Genomic DNA, 16488 nt, shown 5'->3' with positions numbered 1-16488 from the left:
TGCTTAGCAGAAATTAATCATCAATGATATAGTACACATTCAATAAGAAACAAAATCAAATTACAGTCAACGCTCTCTGTATTTGATTCGCCCGTCCAGGACCATTCTCTGTACTTGACTCGTCCATAAGAGCTGTGTAAATTCGTCAAATGCAGAGGAAAAATGTGGTCAAACACAGAGAGCGGTTAAAATACAGAGAGGTCCAATACAGAGAGCATCGACTGTATCATTCATAAAAAAATTTTATAGCACAAAAAATATCATTGTATGTATTTTAATCATTTATATTCTATAAGGAAAACAATATAAAACTTTAGTACATCTATAATTATATTTAACAATTAAAAAGACGGAATAATCATTCAATTAACGTACTTTTATTGCAATTAGGGAATTTTTTCCGATACTCACTAATAACTAGTAATAAATATTGGAGCTGTTCTTCGTCTTTAGTAAGGCATTGATTGTAATCTTCAATTAGCGCTACACCACGTTCCGCGACATCATTGACAACAGCCAATTTACTAAAAAATTGTTGACATTCCTGAAAACTATCGATGCTGGACCACTTGTCGACTTCTTCACTTAAAAATTCATGTGGCAAGTCAAAGTCTTTTAAAATTGTTAACGATTCTGTTGAAATGAAGTCACTTACATCTTTGTGTAAAAATTCATGTAAGTTTTTGTAGTCAAATTCATATTTTCTGGCTTTAGTTTTTATAGGGTTCCGATTTTTCAAATTTTTTACCATTTTTTTCTTTACTTCCGGATCTACAGCATCGTCAAATAGAGAAATTATGGCTAATTTGTCACTTAAATACCACAAATGATCGCTCATTTTTTTAAAAGCTCCTTTTGATACAGATGAATTAATTTTATCATAGAGTATCAATTGTTGGCTAAAAAATAAGTCAATATTTGCAGCTAAGATAGCAGAAGGTGAAGTGAACCAAGCTTTTATATAAATGACAATTATGAAAATACATACTTGGCGAATACTAGTTAATTCATGAGGGGTCAGCTTAAATTCTCCCCTAAAATATATATTTTCAGGCAATAAATTACCTTCGACATCCAACGAGCATGACTCATCGCTCCTGGATGTTTAAAGGTGAAAGTATCTTTGGAATAACTCCTAAAAAATTGACGATAACTCTAAAAATTCTCGGTAATCATTCCTCGGAAGATATTTCTTCAACAAATGAGTACGAATGAAAAAAACTGATTTTCTTAATCTAGAATTAATAATTAAAAATCGTTTTTGAATACTAAAAGAACAAGATTTCAATTAAAACAAAGTACAAAATTCGATCAATTTTAATTTAACATAAATTACGAGTTAAAGATAATCACGTATATTTTTGTCTATGTTTAAAATGAATTGTATTCGATCGACACCAGGAAGTACTATTAATTTAAGGTTTAAATTTTTCCATTACACAATTTTTTTAAATTTACCGAAAGGAAAAATTTCTTTTGAAAAATATGGGCATTCTAGTGACAAGACATTGATATGTTGGAAATTTTCAACAATTTCATTTCTTTGCAGAAGAAATCAAAATTTTTCGCACAGTAACTTTTTTGTTGGAAAATAGTTTAACTGATTAAAAAATAAAAACAAAAATACAATTTTAGATAGATAACTTGAGAATTTTCATTCAGAATTGTTTTCCAAATGTGAAAACTTCTTTCAATTATTTGCATTTTCTTAAAAAAATTTTTCTCTCAGTGTATAGTGAAAAAGAAAGTTGTTTTGAGTGCTTTGTGAATGATATTATGTAACTAAAACATACCAGCGAATAACTTTCAATAAAATCCAATGTTTCGTCTTTTTCTCTGATAGTACTTTAGCAACAATAGGATCATTAATTCCTGCACTGTATTTTGATTTATCTATCTTGTTCCAATTATTTTGAATCTACCAAAAATTGAAACATTTGGGCCATTTGCGTTGGCCAGTATACTTCAAAAACACCTTTAATGAGTAGTTCAATGACGTGATGACGACATGGCAACCAAATGAGCTTTCGCCCTAAAAGATTCTCTAGTTCTACGCCAGCGCCACGATGAATGCCTATTTAATAATAGAATCATTAATGAATTAAAAACAAACATGAAAAATAAAATCTCTCAATTCTAAATACTTTGTTAATAGTATTGATTTACCTGTATTTGTATATGCAGTATCAAAGCACACCGCTTTGACATAATCACTGACACCCCAATGCTTCAAAGTTGAGTTTACTGCTGAAGCTTGCTCAATTCAGTTCCTGCTCCAATTTTTGGAATGCCTAATAATTGTTCAGCGCCAGACGATGTCAGAAGAATTGGGGAGTCTATCTACAACATCTGCGCCAACAATATCGCTTAACAATTTACCATCCCAATGAACTACGTAATTATCATTGAACTTTAAGTCTTTTTTTAACCCTTCAGCTATTTCTTTTCGAAGAAGTATACGATTTCGTTGGATAGTTTTATAGCTTAAATTAACATTCCGAAGATCTATTCCAACGCTCTGTAAGGTAGCTGCCAAAATATATGTAGCATTTCTGTTGCTAACATTTGCACGATCAAAGCGCAGCTGCTAAATTTGGAGTGATAATGTTTATTTTTGGTATTTTTTTCAGACAACAATTCTGTTTCAAAATCGGAAACATTTGAAATTTGACTGATAGTTGACTGCGACGATGTTAGTAACTCTTGACTAGGTGTAATTTCATTATTATTATTATCATTAACCAAATCTATTTCTGAAAAGTATTTTGATATTATTTACAAGAAAATGTGATCAAAGTATAACAAGATTACATAATATTTAGTTATCAATTAGTTATGCTGAGCATAAAAATTACACAGAAAAAAAACTTCTTGCACCAAGAAAATTTTAAGGAAGACAAAAGTTATTTTGGAGCAAAAAGAAATTTTCTGGGGTCAAGAAACTTTGACTTCATTAAAGAAATTTTTAATCTTCCTTAATATTTTCTTGAGCCAAGATAATTTACCTTCTAGTCAAGAATTTTTTTTTTCTGTATACGGTTACGGGAACAGAATAAATTGCAATTATTTTTTCAGTTATTAATTTTATTAAATCAAGTATTATTGTAAATACCAAATATCTACCTATCTCATCGGTTTCCATAATTTCAACATATTTTCTCGAAGTTTCTGGTGAACTGGAGTTATCAGAAATTTCTGGTTGATTCAATAGTTTCTGAGCCGAAAAGTTGTTGATCTCTCCATTCAAACTTCTTAGACCGTTTTTTCCAGCGATATTAAATAACTGTTGAATTTTTTGTTCAAAACTCACTTCTTTTTGTTTTTGAGCTTGTGATTTTATTCTTTTCTTATTGCACTGCAATAATTGCCATTTTTTGAAAAACTCAAGTATTTTGTTAATCGTATTTCGAAGCCCGGAGGTTAAAATTTGTAAATTTTTCCAACAATCTTGAACTATATTTGCAGTTTTTGCACTTTCATTGACTTTTAGATGAAGAACTTTGTGATGATAAAAAATAATAATAAAACTTCTTTTATAGTGGGAAGTTTACGACCATTAATTTTAGCTATTGGAACACCAATCAAATTAATTTTTCGGTTTGTCATATTGATACAGTTCTTTGATATTATTCAATTATATTTACGTAATCAAAAATCACAACAAATAAAGAGAGTCAGGTTGTAATAAAAATTGTAACAACACTAGAAATTAGACACACAACTCACAACACGAATACTGAGATTAAAAGCGACGCTCGATCCACAATTAACAATGAAGAAAGATGCTACAGTTATCTAAAAACATAACCTCTCTATTTGTAGAACAATGGAATGTAAGAAATACCGAAAGTGAAGGTCGAACTAGGGGTCTTTTTTTTAGAAATGGTGATAGATGAATAAAAACATCGTGGCGCTATATAATACGATACTAATAATTAATAATATTGTTTTGAGGTTATGTTCAATCGGTTGGCTTTGTATTAAGCGACGCAATTATTGAGAAAATGAGAGAGTAATCTCATGAGATGTAGTACTGTGGATTGATGTCGAAAAATGAAACAAGGGGAGTAAGGGGAGGTTGTTAATCAAAGCGGATTCTCGTAGATAAATTTGTATTAAATAAAAAGTAAATAATTTTCAATGAGAAAACAACATGATTGTTATTTTTAAACTATCAAAACACAGTGAAAATGCAATTTTCTGCAGAAAATAGCTTTTCAATGCCAATAAATAAAAATATATTATGATTTTTCAAATTTTTCATAATTCTGTTGATAAAATAAAAATTATTATCTATAAAAGATCAAAATTTTCAATGGGCTCAAAAATTAAATTTACAGCGAAAAAACCAGAATTTTATTTTGACATCAACTTTAACTTTGAATAACTTTCAAAGGAGTGAATTTAGCTAAAAATGTTAAGAGACATTTTTTGTAGGAAATTAAATTCCCTTCAAGAATCTCTATTGAATTTTTCCGGATACTAATTTTTAAGTGAATTACAAAATTCCAAAGTTAAACAATAAAATTCTGAAATCTTATCAATTTTCAAGGCGTGTTTATAAGAAAACGGTTCATCTGACGAAAAATTTCAATAAGTCTTTTTGTAGACAATTAAATTTGCTTCAAAAACATCTAAGTTTATTTCATTTTACCTCGATGGTTTAGGAGTTATGAGACAAAAACCCGTTCCGGAAAAAAAATTAAAAGTTGCGATGATAGACCTCTTAATATAAATATTAAGGGCTCAAATTCTCACAACATTTTTTTTTGTCATCCCAAATAATATTTTCGATATACAAAAAAAAAAAAAAAATAGTTAATTTTTTTGGCCCAGTCTAATATATATATATATATTAGGGTGTTTCAAAAAAATCGGCTTTTGGGATTTTTTCAAATGGCCAGCAAATTCTCTCAGAGAATGCCAAAATAATGACCTTGTCAAAATTTGAGTTCTTAATTTGAAGATTTACAGGTCGCGGATCGTAATTTTCTATTCCCCCTTAAAAACATAGGAAAAAAAGGTTTTCAACTTTAGAATTTTATATCTTTGGATCGAATCAACTTATGGCAATGATCATCTCGGATTCTTATGTAGAATTAAACGCTTAACAAAAAAGGTCTCTTATCATTTTTCCATATATTGATTCCTTCCCGAGTTATTCGAAGTCAAAGTTTAATTTTCATCGTATTTTCGGGTTTTTTTTAACTTTTATCGTACAATTATGATTAAGTAAAAAAAAAAACGCCATTCGGCCATACCCGACATAGATAGGTAGATTTCTTGTTTGAATATTGAAAAAAAAACACGTTATTAAAAGGCAAAAATGTCCTAAAATTTATTTTTTATTATATTTTTGCAAATAATGATATGAGACCGACTACAACCAATAGATATTCAAAGACATCTTCCTAAAAAATAGGATTTGTAACAGACGAAAGTCATTTGATGATAATAGCTAAAAATTAATTTATTTTTGATTTTTTTTTAATTTTCCAAACTCCGAAATAAATTGAAAAAAGTATCAAAAGGTAACGAATAATAGCTCAAATCGAAGATAATTATGTGAATTTTGACATAAAGTTGATAAATTCATGCTATCTTTTATGGCTTAAAAATTATTTAAAGAAAAAGGGCTGAAATACGTTCATTGAAAAATTTTTGAAAATTTTCAAATTCACGGAATTAATTAAAAAAATCATCAAAACTAGACAAATAATAGTTTAAATTGAAGGTTATTAAATGAAATTTAAGATAAATTTGATAGATTTTATCTATTTTTTACATCTGGAAGATTATTTTCATAAAAAATACAAAATTCAAAATTTTTTGAAAATGAAAAAAAATTTTCAAACACCCACAACTCGTAAACTAACCGGCCGATTTTGCTCATCTTTGAACTTGATCTTGGTATTGATCCACAGAATAAGCCCACAAAATTTCATAAAGATCGGTTGAGAACTGTGGGCGCAATCCTGCTGACATGGCGCGTTATATCACATATATATATATATATATATATATATATATATATATATATATATATATATATACATAAATACATATATAAACTTTTAAGCCAATGCCATTTTTCGACATTACTCGATAAAATAAAACATATTATGATAAAATTTTCCTAAAATTACAACATGAGACCGGCTACAATAGTTAAATTTCTATAGAAATCTACCTAAAAACATTGATTATTTTAAAATATATGAAATTTCTATAATACGGTTAGAATAAATTAGTGACAAATTTTATAATACACAATATTTACTTATTACTACAGACAAAAAAATATTGTGATGAATTCATGATGTTTAGTAAAAAGGTATTGTTGACAACTACTTTGTTTAAACGATCGATTCTTATCTGATTTTTAATTGGTTATCAATTCTGTGATCCCTCTGCTGGTAAGTGCTGATAACATGTGTCAAAATTGTGCTTGTTCATTAGTGCATCGATTACGAAGAAATATATACGTATTTGTTTGAAACAATGTTTGTTTAATAATTCAAAGTGGACTTTATTATTTCTATTTATTTACAAGCTGACTTAAAATTTATTATCATGAGAGAAGAAATCTATTTAATTGGTCAAATGAATCAAGATTTTGTCGGAAGAAAGCTTTCATCACTCAAAGAGGTTATGTCGATCTTCTTTTACCACCATAAAACCTGTAATTTAACAATCAAACAAAGTTCAGCAAGTACGACAAAACAACTGATAGAACTTTGGCGAAAAACAGGTATTCCACTACGTCAAGAATCTTCTATAATTTTGTCAATAATTCGATCTCATAACAGATGGATACTTTTATCAAAGAGTAAACGTCAGAAAAAATCTCCAACACAAAAGAAGAAAGAGTCAATTTTTTGTAATGATTTACAAAAATTGTTTGATATTTCCATGCTAATGTTCTCAATGAAATTGATGCTAAAAAACATTTTTGGAAAGCCAAAGAAAACCATCTCGACGTGGTTTTATAAACGATTTTGGGCCTATTACTGAAGATATGGAAATTAGTTGTTTAGATCAATTGAAACGAATGCAAATAGAGATGGTAAGATTTTTATCTTTATTTTTGTTTTTAAATAAATATCGATGGATGATACAATTTTTTATTAAAATGATATTTATTAATCTTAAGAATAAATTTGGAGGTTATTTAGGTCTTGATTACATGAATGATACCGATTTCCGATTTTTGATTAGTTCTGTTTGATGCTGTCAGGGTGCGTGGTTGTTAGTACGCGGTAATATTCAAAGATCTATTTGAATTATTAACATATTTTTTTAATTATTTCATTGCTAAAATTTCTTATAATGGCTTATTTTTTATTTGTCTATAACCGAAATTAATCAAATATTTGCAAATGATATCTTTCGTTTAAAAAAAAAATTATAAAAGTAGACATAATTTTATTAAAAAATAGTTACTAGTTAGAGTAATATTGATGATAAATCATTAAAATAATAGTTTATCATCAATAGAGTCTGTAAAGTCTATAATTTTTGTTTAAAAATTTTATCTGATTTTTTATTGTAGTTGTATTTCATTTCAATTTGAACGTTTTAGAAAATGAGGCACTTATGAATACTGAGACCCTTCTTCTCAGCCAAAAATCAAAATCTACCGTTTCTACCGTTAGTCAATTTTCTAACAATATCTCTGATTTTGAAGACGAATTAAAAAAGAAATCAAAACGAAAAGCACCTCTAATGAATATCATGACACCGGAACTTGCAGCTGCCCTTGATCGTGGAAAAGTAAGCAGCAGAAATGCCGTATATATTTTAGCTGCTACTCTCAAAAGTACTGGCATTGATATGAAAGGCTGTAAATTGAGTCATTCGACAATTCATCGAGCTCGCAAAAAATTTCGCAGTGATATGGCTGCTTAATTGAAAGATGGACTCAAAAACCAGGATAATTTTGTGCTACATTGGGACGGGAAAATATTACCTGATATAGTTGGTACGGAAAAAGTTGATAGACTTCCAATTATTATATCGTCATCAGGCAGTGAACAACTGTTAGGTGTACGCAAAATGAAATCTGGAACTGCTAAAAATCAGGCTGATGCTATTGTAAAATTCTATTCGATTGGGGTATTTCTCGTAAAATAGTAGGACTGTCTTTCGACACGGTGGCTGTTAATACAGGTATTAATTCATGTTATTGTTTTCTTAAAAACTTTATCATGATATAATATAAAATTAATATCGTATCATTTGCATTAATATTTAGATTTGAACTGGTCATTATCGTATAAATTAATTTTTCACTTATGTTAAATTATATATTTTTTTATCTAGGAATTCACGATGGAACTTGTAAACTGATTGAAGACGAGTTGGAAAAAAAATTGGTATATCTACCATGCAGACATCATATTTTTAAAATAGTATTAAAAAAAGTGTTTGAAATCTATTGGCCCGTTTCATCCGGCCCAAATGTACCAATTTTTTTACGGTTTAATAATAAGTAGAGTAATTTCAACACCTCAAATTATACCCCAGGAATTTTGGATCCAATCATACTCAATGCTCTTGAAGATGTAAAAGAAGAAACAGTAACGTTTATCACGAATCAGCTACAAGTAAGGTTATAGTTATAATATATTCAAATGTTTTTAGATATTGTGTGCGAGTTTTAAGCGTATATCTTGAATTATATTTTTTGAGTTTAAAATTTAAAAAAATAGTTCAGTAAAAATTTATATTTTAAATAATTTCGAGTAATATATAAGATAAAATTTGCGGATCACTTATCATATCTATTGATTATTTTATTATTTTTATTAACTAATTTTTAGGTAGCACAACCAAGAGATGATTACTGTGAACTTCTGGAGCTATCATTACTATTCTTGAATACTACTTCATCTACACAAATTTCTTTTAAACGAACTGGTGCTATGCACCACGCTCGTTGGATGGCAAAAGCCATCTATTCTTTAAAAATATTCATGTTCCGCAATCAATTTAACCTTAACTTTAAAGAAATAACCGGAATACGACAAATTTGCATTTTTGTTCTAAGATTTTATATACCAACATGGTTTCAGGCTTCATCTGGCATATGAGCACCGAATAATGATTTAACTTTAATGAAAGACTTATTACTTTACAGCCAAAACAATCCTTCTTTCGCTAAAATTGCCGCTGAAAAAATGTTCGATCACTTATGGTACCTATCTGAGGAAGTAGTTGTTTTTAACACGCTTTTATTAACTTCACCTGTATGTTTGTATGTTTGTATGTATGTTTGTATGTAATTCTCCTTCGCATAAAGAGACTACCATAATGATATTATTTAAATTTTGATTATTATCAACCTAGAACCCAGGTGATGACCTTCCTAGTCATCCTCTGATGACCATCCCGAAGTTATATCTCGAAACCAGGTGTTTTCCTCCGTAGGTTTTCATCGGGAATGGCACAGATAAACCCGTACATCAACCCGGAATCCTCTGATAACCATCCCGAAGTTATATCTCGAAACCAGGTGTTTTCCTCCGTAGGTTTTCATCGGGAATGGCACAGATAAACCCGTACATCAACCCGGAATCCTCTGATGACCATCCCGAAGTTATATCTCGAAACCAGGTGTTTTCTTCCGTAGGTTTTCATCGGGAATGGCACAGATAAACCCGTACATCAACCCGGATTCCCTAGACGACGATCTTCCAGTTATATCTCGAAACCAGGTGTTTTCCTCCGTAGGTTTTCATCGGGAATGGCACAGATAAACCCGTACATCAACCCGGAATCCTCTGATGACCATCCCGAAGTTATATTTCGAAACCAGGTGTTTTCCTCCGTAGGTTTTCATCGGAAATGGCACAGATAAACCCGTAGATCAACCCGGAATCCTATGATGACCATCCCGAAGCTATATCTCGAAGCTATTTGTAATCTTTCTAGATCATTCCAGAAATTTCTAGACTTTTCTAGAACATTCCATACCGATTTCAGCCGTTGCACACGATTTGGAATCTTTCTAGATCATTCCAGAAATTTCTAGACTTTTCTGGATCATTATCATACCGATTTCAACAGTTGCACACGATTTGGAATCTTTCTAGATCATTCCAAAAATTTCTAGACTTTTCTGGAACATTCCATACCGATTTCAGCCGTTGCACACGATTTGGAATCTTTCTAGATCTTTCCAGAAATTTCTAGACTTTGTAGAACATTCCATACCGATTTCAGCCGTTGCACACCATTTGGAATCTTTTCTAGATCATTCCAGAAATTTCTTGGCTTTTCTGTAACATTCCATACCGATTTCAACTTTTGCACACGATTTGGAATCTTTCTAGATCATTCCAGAAATTTCTAGACTTTTCTGGAACATTCCATACTGATTTCAACAGTTGCACACGATTTGGAAGCTATCTAGATCATTTCAGAAATTTCTAGAACCTTTAGAAGTTCTTATGAATTAGAAAAGGACAGATATATTTATTCACATTTTTGCCACCTACGACCACCCACTTCCACCCACTGCGACCAAATTCTGTCATTCACACCGTGGGACTAAGTCCACAGCGACAACTTGCCAGAGCCCACTACTGAAGTATCCGTCCCCGCTTAAGTTTATATAACTGGACCTAATTACATTATATGTTTCTCCCGTTGGCCGTATTTATAGGAAAGAGTCATGACTCGACTGCAGTAAAGGGTCAAGCGACTCTTAGCAGCAAATGCAGCACCGAAATGCTGAGTCAAGGAGATTAAGTAGAGCACTGAAGTAGAGACTGAAGAAAGTATTGATCATGATGCGTATGAGGAACATCCAAACACACGTCGCCAATTTATCACGTTGTTGGATAAGAGCAAAACGGTTGTGAGGAATGTTCCCGCAGTTGTGAGGGTACCATACTTTATAGCGGCATCAGATCCAGAAAACTTTTTCTACAGTTTACTTATTCAATACATGCCTTACCGTTCGGAAACTGAACTACTGGAAGGTTTTAATAATTCCAAAGAGGCCTTCTTAAACCGAGAGGATCGTTTGAAGGAATTGAGTAGTCATATGCGCCAATTTCGAGAACTTGAAGATCAACAACTTGAAAAACTTGTATTCAATCAAGCCGTGCGTTTGAAATTTTAGAAGCAGCCAGAGATTATCGACCCTGAAGCTGAGGAAGAAGAATTACCACTGAGATTAGAAATGAGCTTAATGAACAATTCCAGAGAGCACAGCAGGCTATGAATATTGATCAAAAAACAATTGTTCGTCGCCATTACAGAAGAGTATCAAAAATCAGCTTAACGGGCTGACACTAGGCGAGAGAGAAAATTTTTGTAACTGGTGGAGCAGGCACCGGGAAAAACTTTTCTTTTTAATCTTTTGAAAAACCAAGTTAACCGATGTTATGGAGAAAATCGGTTGTAAAATTGGTTGCTTTCTCACTGGGAAGTTGCAGCACGGTTGGTCGGTGAGACTTCACACCGTACATCGTCTGCTAAAACTACCAGTACAAAAAGATGGAGTTATTGTAAGCATGCCGCTTCTAACTAGTAATTACTTGAGAGGGATGCGCCCTATTATGGCAAAATATTTGAGTTCTTACATTTGAGTAAATTTCTATGGTACCTTATGAGGATGCTGTGCATGATCGACTCTCGTTTGCGTCAACTAAAAAGCCGGGACGCTTGTTTTGGAGGCATAAATGTTTTACTCTTTGGTGATCCAATGCAGTTACCACCTGTCCAAGGACATCAAGTATTCCAACAACCAGAGCACACGAAGCCTGCACACACACATTTATGGCCGGCTATTCCGCCTGGTTAAACTCAAAAACAAAATATGCGCCAACAAGGGGAGACACAACGTTTATAGATGTGCTTAACGCCCTAAGAGTTGGAGAATTAACATCTAAGCATATGGAAGTTCTTTTAAGTAAAGTGTCAGCAGATGCTACTGATGAATTTTCGATCGAGAGAGAGCTTTGAGAATATATCAAACAAATGACCAGAGTTGCTAGACACAACGAAAAAAGTTCTCCAGAGTTTTTGAGGATAAAGGGACTACGATTTATACAATTAATGCACAAGACCAACTCATCGATGCTACACGAAATTTAGGTAATACAAGTTTAGACTTTGTTCCCATACCTAATGATATCAATAAAACAGGAGGTCTTCTAAAAGTATTGAAAGAAAATATTTGTAGGAGCTAAAGTGATGTTAAGGTCGAACATTGATGTATTGAAATGGTTTGGTGAATGGCAACATGGGCTTCATTACCGAAATTATATGAGCTAATTTTCGCAGGGACCAAGTATACGCGGAAGACACATCCCGTCAGTCCGTATTGATTTCGGTTCAGATGGTGTCCACGTAGTTAAGCCAATATCAATACAATTTCCAGCAAAGTACAACTATGGAACTGCTGAGGGCAAGATGTTACCGCTAATCCTGAGTTGGAGCATCGAACAGGTTACTTAGATGCAAGGCTGTACAGTTGATCATACAGTCATTTATCTGGGCTCTCGGCTGTTTGCTGCGGGACAAGCATACGCCAGCACTCAGCCGATGCAGATCTTTGGACGGGATTCGAATTGAGGACCCGCGTTGCTCCAAGTTGACGGGTAAAACCCTATGTAACAGCGAAGCATTAGATGAAATGGAACGACTAAGAAATAATTCATAAGAATTGATTCAGAAATCCAGAACCCTAAACTAATTGCAGATGCCGTAACAAAAGATGAACTCATATACTATGGAATCGAGAATTTTGTAGTAATTTTTCCAAACCTACCCAATGGTTTGTAAGTTGACAGAGTCGTGTATAGTGAATTTATAGAAAAAAAAAATTTTTTTTTAAGTCCACAAAGCAATACGTTTGAATTAAGACAATACGTATTGCGACTAGGACTTGGAAAAAATTTTTTCCAAGTCCACAAAGCAATACATTTGAATTATGACAATACGTATTGCGGCTAGAACTTAGAAAAAAAAAATTTTTTTTCCCCTCTCAAGTCCACAAAGCAATACGTTTGAATTAAGACAATACGTATTGCGGCTAGAACTTAGAAAATAAGAAAAAGATATAGTTTATTTATGCTACGTATGAGATAAATAGTCAATATTCTGACAGTCGTGCTGTTGCGATATGAGCGTGAGGTTTGGGACATTCATATGAAGACGAGTGTGGTAGATGTCGCACTTGAGAGAAAATATGGAATACAATCGAGTTCATAACGATGAGTCATGCCATATATTGGCCATAGATTACATACGGTGATGTTCCGTCGGAAACGTACATACTGTAGATAGCTAAAGCTACTATTTATTAATAAATATAGTTTAAAAAAACTAAAGAACACGCTTTTATAAATAATATCGAACTAAAAAGTGGAAAATAAAAAGTGGAAAATAATTTTAAAAAACTCAAAAAAGTAGTATATAAAAAATACTAGCAGAACTGAGAGAAAAGCGTGGGGCGCTCGATATATGAAAATTATGGCACAAGGCGCCCCACGCTTTTCTCTCAGTTCTGCTAGTATTTTTTATATACTACTTTTTTGAGTTTTTTAAAATTATTTTCCACTTTTTATTTTCGGTTTAAGAAGGCCTCTTTGGAATTATTAAAACCTTCCAGTAGTTCAGTTTCCGAACGGTAAGGCATGTATTGAATAAGTAAACTGTAGAAAAAGTTTTCTGGATCTGATGCCGCTATAAAGTATGGTACCCTCACAACTGCGGGAACATTCCTCACAACCATTTTGCTCTTATCCAACAACGTGATAAATTGGCGACGTGTGTTTGGATGTTCCTCATACGCATCATGATCAATACTTTCTTCAGTCTCGCTTACTTTTTTCGGATAGAATGGTTCAAACAACATTGCAAATTCTGTAAGGCTCATGTTCGGAAAATCATAGTCAGGATGTTGTAGCGGACGTTTTTCATATCTTTCAAAGATATTGCTATAATAGCCAGTTGCATGTCCGCTTTTGTCGAATTGCAACACCCTGTAACGCTGTTCTGGCTTTCTCGTGTTGAGAAAAATGCAGCTTCGCGAGCTGTCTCGTAATGGAATATGACAAAGCCGATACGCACATTCTGCAGCCGATACTTGTCGTTCATGAAGAATCTTCATACATATCTTGAACAGTTTACGGGAAATATCTGTCTCTTCACGTCGAATTTGCTGTATTGCTTGCGCAATTCCAGAATCTACACCTTCAGGTTCTGCTTTCGATAGGTACTTTGCTATGTAGTACGCTATCGCTTCATTTGACCCACACGGCTGAATATCCATATTGCCGGTCCACAATCTTAATAAATCTGGATGGTAGTTATTTACCCACGCATCTTCCTTTCGACGCTTAAGTAAACAAATTCTTCCTCCGTTACAAAGAAAATCCTCAGATGAATGAGACACAATCCGTGTTTCGTTACATACTTGACGTGGAAAGTTAAATCGGCATCTTACGGAAGTATTATTTTTTGTACAAGTATGTGTATGCCGATGAATTTGACATTTCAGAACTAGATCATGGAGCTCTAGATCTTCTTCTTCTGTAGGCATTCTACAGCAACAGTTACGATCGAGAAGAAGTTTCCCTTCTTCTGAATCAAACTCTGGATGATTTTCAATCCAGATCACCATATGAAGGTGAGGACTGCCCCAATTCTGGAATTCGATACGCCACCAATGGTCTTTTACTTTGCCACCAAATACATCATCATTGTTTTTGATAAATTTCATTAGAGCATTTACTCTAATCATGAAATGTCGACTCAAAATTACTGGGTACTTTTCGATAAGTCTTTGAGTCTCATAAATATCAAGCGTATTAGGATCAACATCAGGTCTACCATCAGCTATCAACAAAGCTTTTCGTTGATCTAACCAATTAAGATCATTTGAGCTAAATGTTACAAAATATGTTGGAGCTCCTAGACATCTAATTTGAGCTAAGAGTTCGTTTAAAGCTGACCTCCAATAAGCTGCAGAACCTCTTACATTTTTCACATACAGATGGACATCTTCGACTGCTCCTTCTTTGTTAACAATTTTCTTAGCACATGCTGATATAGTGCTTGTGATACGATAAAATTCAAAGAAGGATAAAGCATAAAATAGATAATCGTTGCGTTGAAATCTTGTATCACTTCCCAAAATTCTAAATTGAAAGTAGTCTAACGCAGTAATATTTACGGGCCTTTGCTCTTTGAAACCATTCTTTCCATAAGGAAACAAGAAAAACCAAGCAAATTCTTCTGCTTTTAGTTCATGTCCCACATTGACGATATTGTCTTTTGTTTTACGGGTGATCTCGTTGAGATTTTGTGAAACGTGTAGTTCATTTTCTACATTGGGTTGCATTACATCGATCGATGCCATTACTGATGTCTGCAGAGGAATTGTTAGATCAGTTATATCCGGTTGGCAAGTGATCGTTTCAGATGCTGACGGTAACTTCGCAATACTCTGTTGTGTTTCTGATTCCTCAGGACCATCATCTATATCAAAGACCTCAACGTCAATATAATCAAGAGTGTATTGGACATTTCTGCTACCTGTTGCACGTTTACAGATCCTTACCAACTCTTTTAAATTGTCGCATTCGATGATGCAAGCTTTTCCCCATATTGTCATTCGCTCTAGATCCCTTTGGGCCACAAGCGTGTGAGTTGGTGAAGTAATATTTACCATCGGAGTGCATCACTCCGAACGATTGCCCACCTGTTATCAGTATGCCAGCACTATGTCCCTCAAACAGGTATTCCAGACCTTGATGAAGGGTGCGGCCAAAGTCTGCGCTATTATACTTATCACACAAGCTTCCATATATGTTTGGTTCATCCAAGAAAGTAATCTGAAATTTTTTGTCAAATACCATCAAATCGTCTTTGATCACACTGAAATTTCGCACAAGTAAGTAGCCATCAGCTTCAATAGGATATGCAGATAAACGTAACTCCGTTCGAGATCTTACTTCACTGTAGATTCGATCACCTGTTAACATGTTCAGATTAAGGGTGTTTGTCGACCAGCATTGTGGTATAAGAACACTAGCCCTTAAGATGTTTGACAATGCCATTGCACAGCATTGTACACCTGCATATCCTGATGTGAATATGGTATCGTTTCCTTGATGCCATGAAGCGCGTACAATTCTTGCAGACTCGTTGATGCTTATGTAAGCACTAGCCCCCTCAGGAGGTTCTTCTCTAGTCTCCACAGCAACTTCTGGCGGTGTTTCTTCTGCTCTTACGATATCATCGTCATTCATCACAACGTTATGATCAATAGTGACGTCTTTATAAAGTGGATTATTTGCGATTAACCAATTGAGGGCATCATATACTTTATTTCTCGATACTGAAAACTGTCGTGTTATGTTAATATTTTCAAGATGCTCAGTAATGACAACTATTCCAGCATCACTTGTAGATCTTGGTAACATCTTTGGAAGAGTTTCAGTAACTTCGAAAACATCCTGAGCGAACAGT

The 16488-nt window shown here is 33.2% G+C and overlaps 1 long non-coding RNA gene across 1 annotated transcript; it reads right to left on the bottom strand.

Annotated features, from left to right (window-relative positions):
• Positions 1–357: 357 nt before the first annotated feature.
• LOC123268927 lies at positions 358–837 on the bottom strand. Its single transcript, XR_006510332.1, has 2 exons — positions 656–837; positions 358–584 (listed from the first exon to the last, which is right to left on the bottom strand). It is a non-coding gene; the product is annotated as an uncharacterized LOC123268927 (long non-coding RNA).
• Positions 838–16488: the final 15651 nt, after the last annotated feature.

Source organism: Cotesia glomerata, linkage group LG7 (genome assembly GCF_020080835.1).
Source record: "Cotesia glomerata isolate CgM1 linkage group LG7, MPM_Cglom_v2.3, whole genome shotgun sequence".
Lineage (NCBI taxonomy): Eukaryota > Metazoa > Arthropoda > Insecta > Hymenoptera > Braconidae > Cotesia > Cotesia glomerata.
This window is presented reverse-complemented; position numbering and strand designations above follow the sequence as displayed.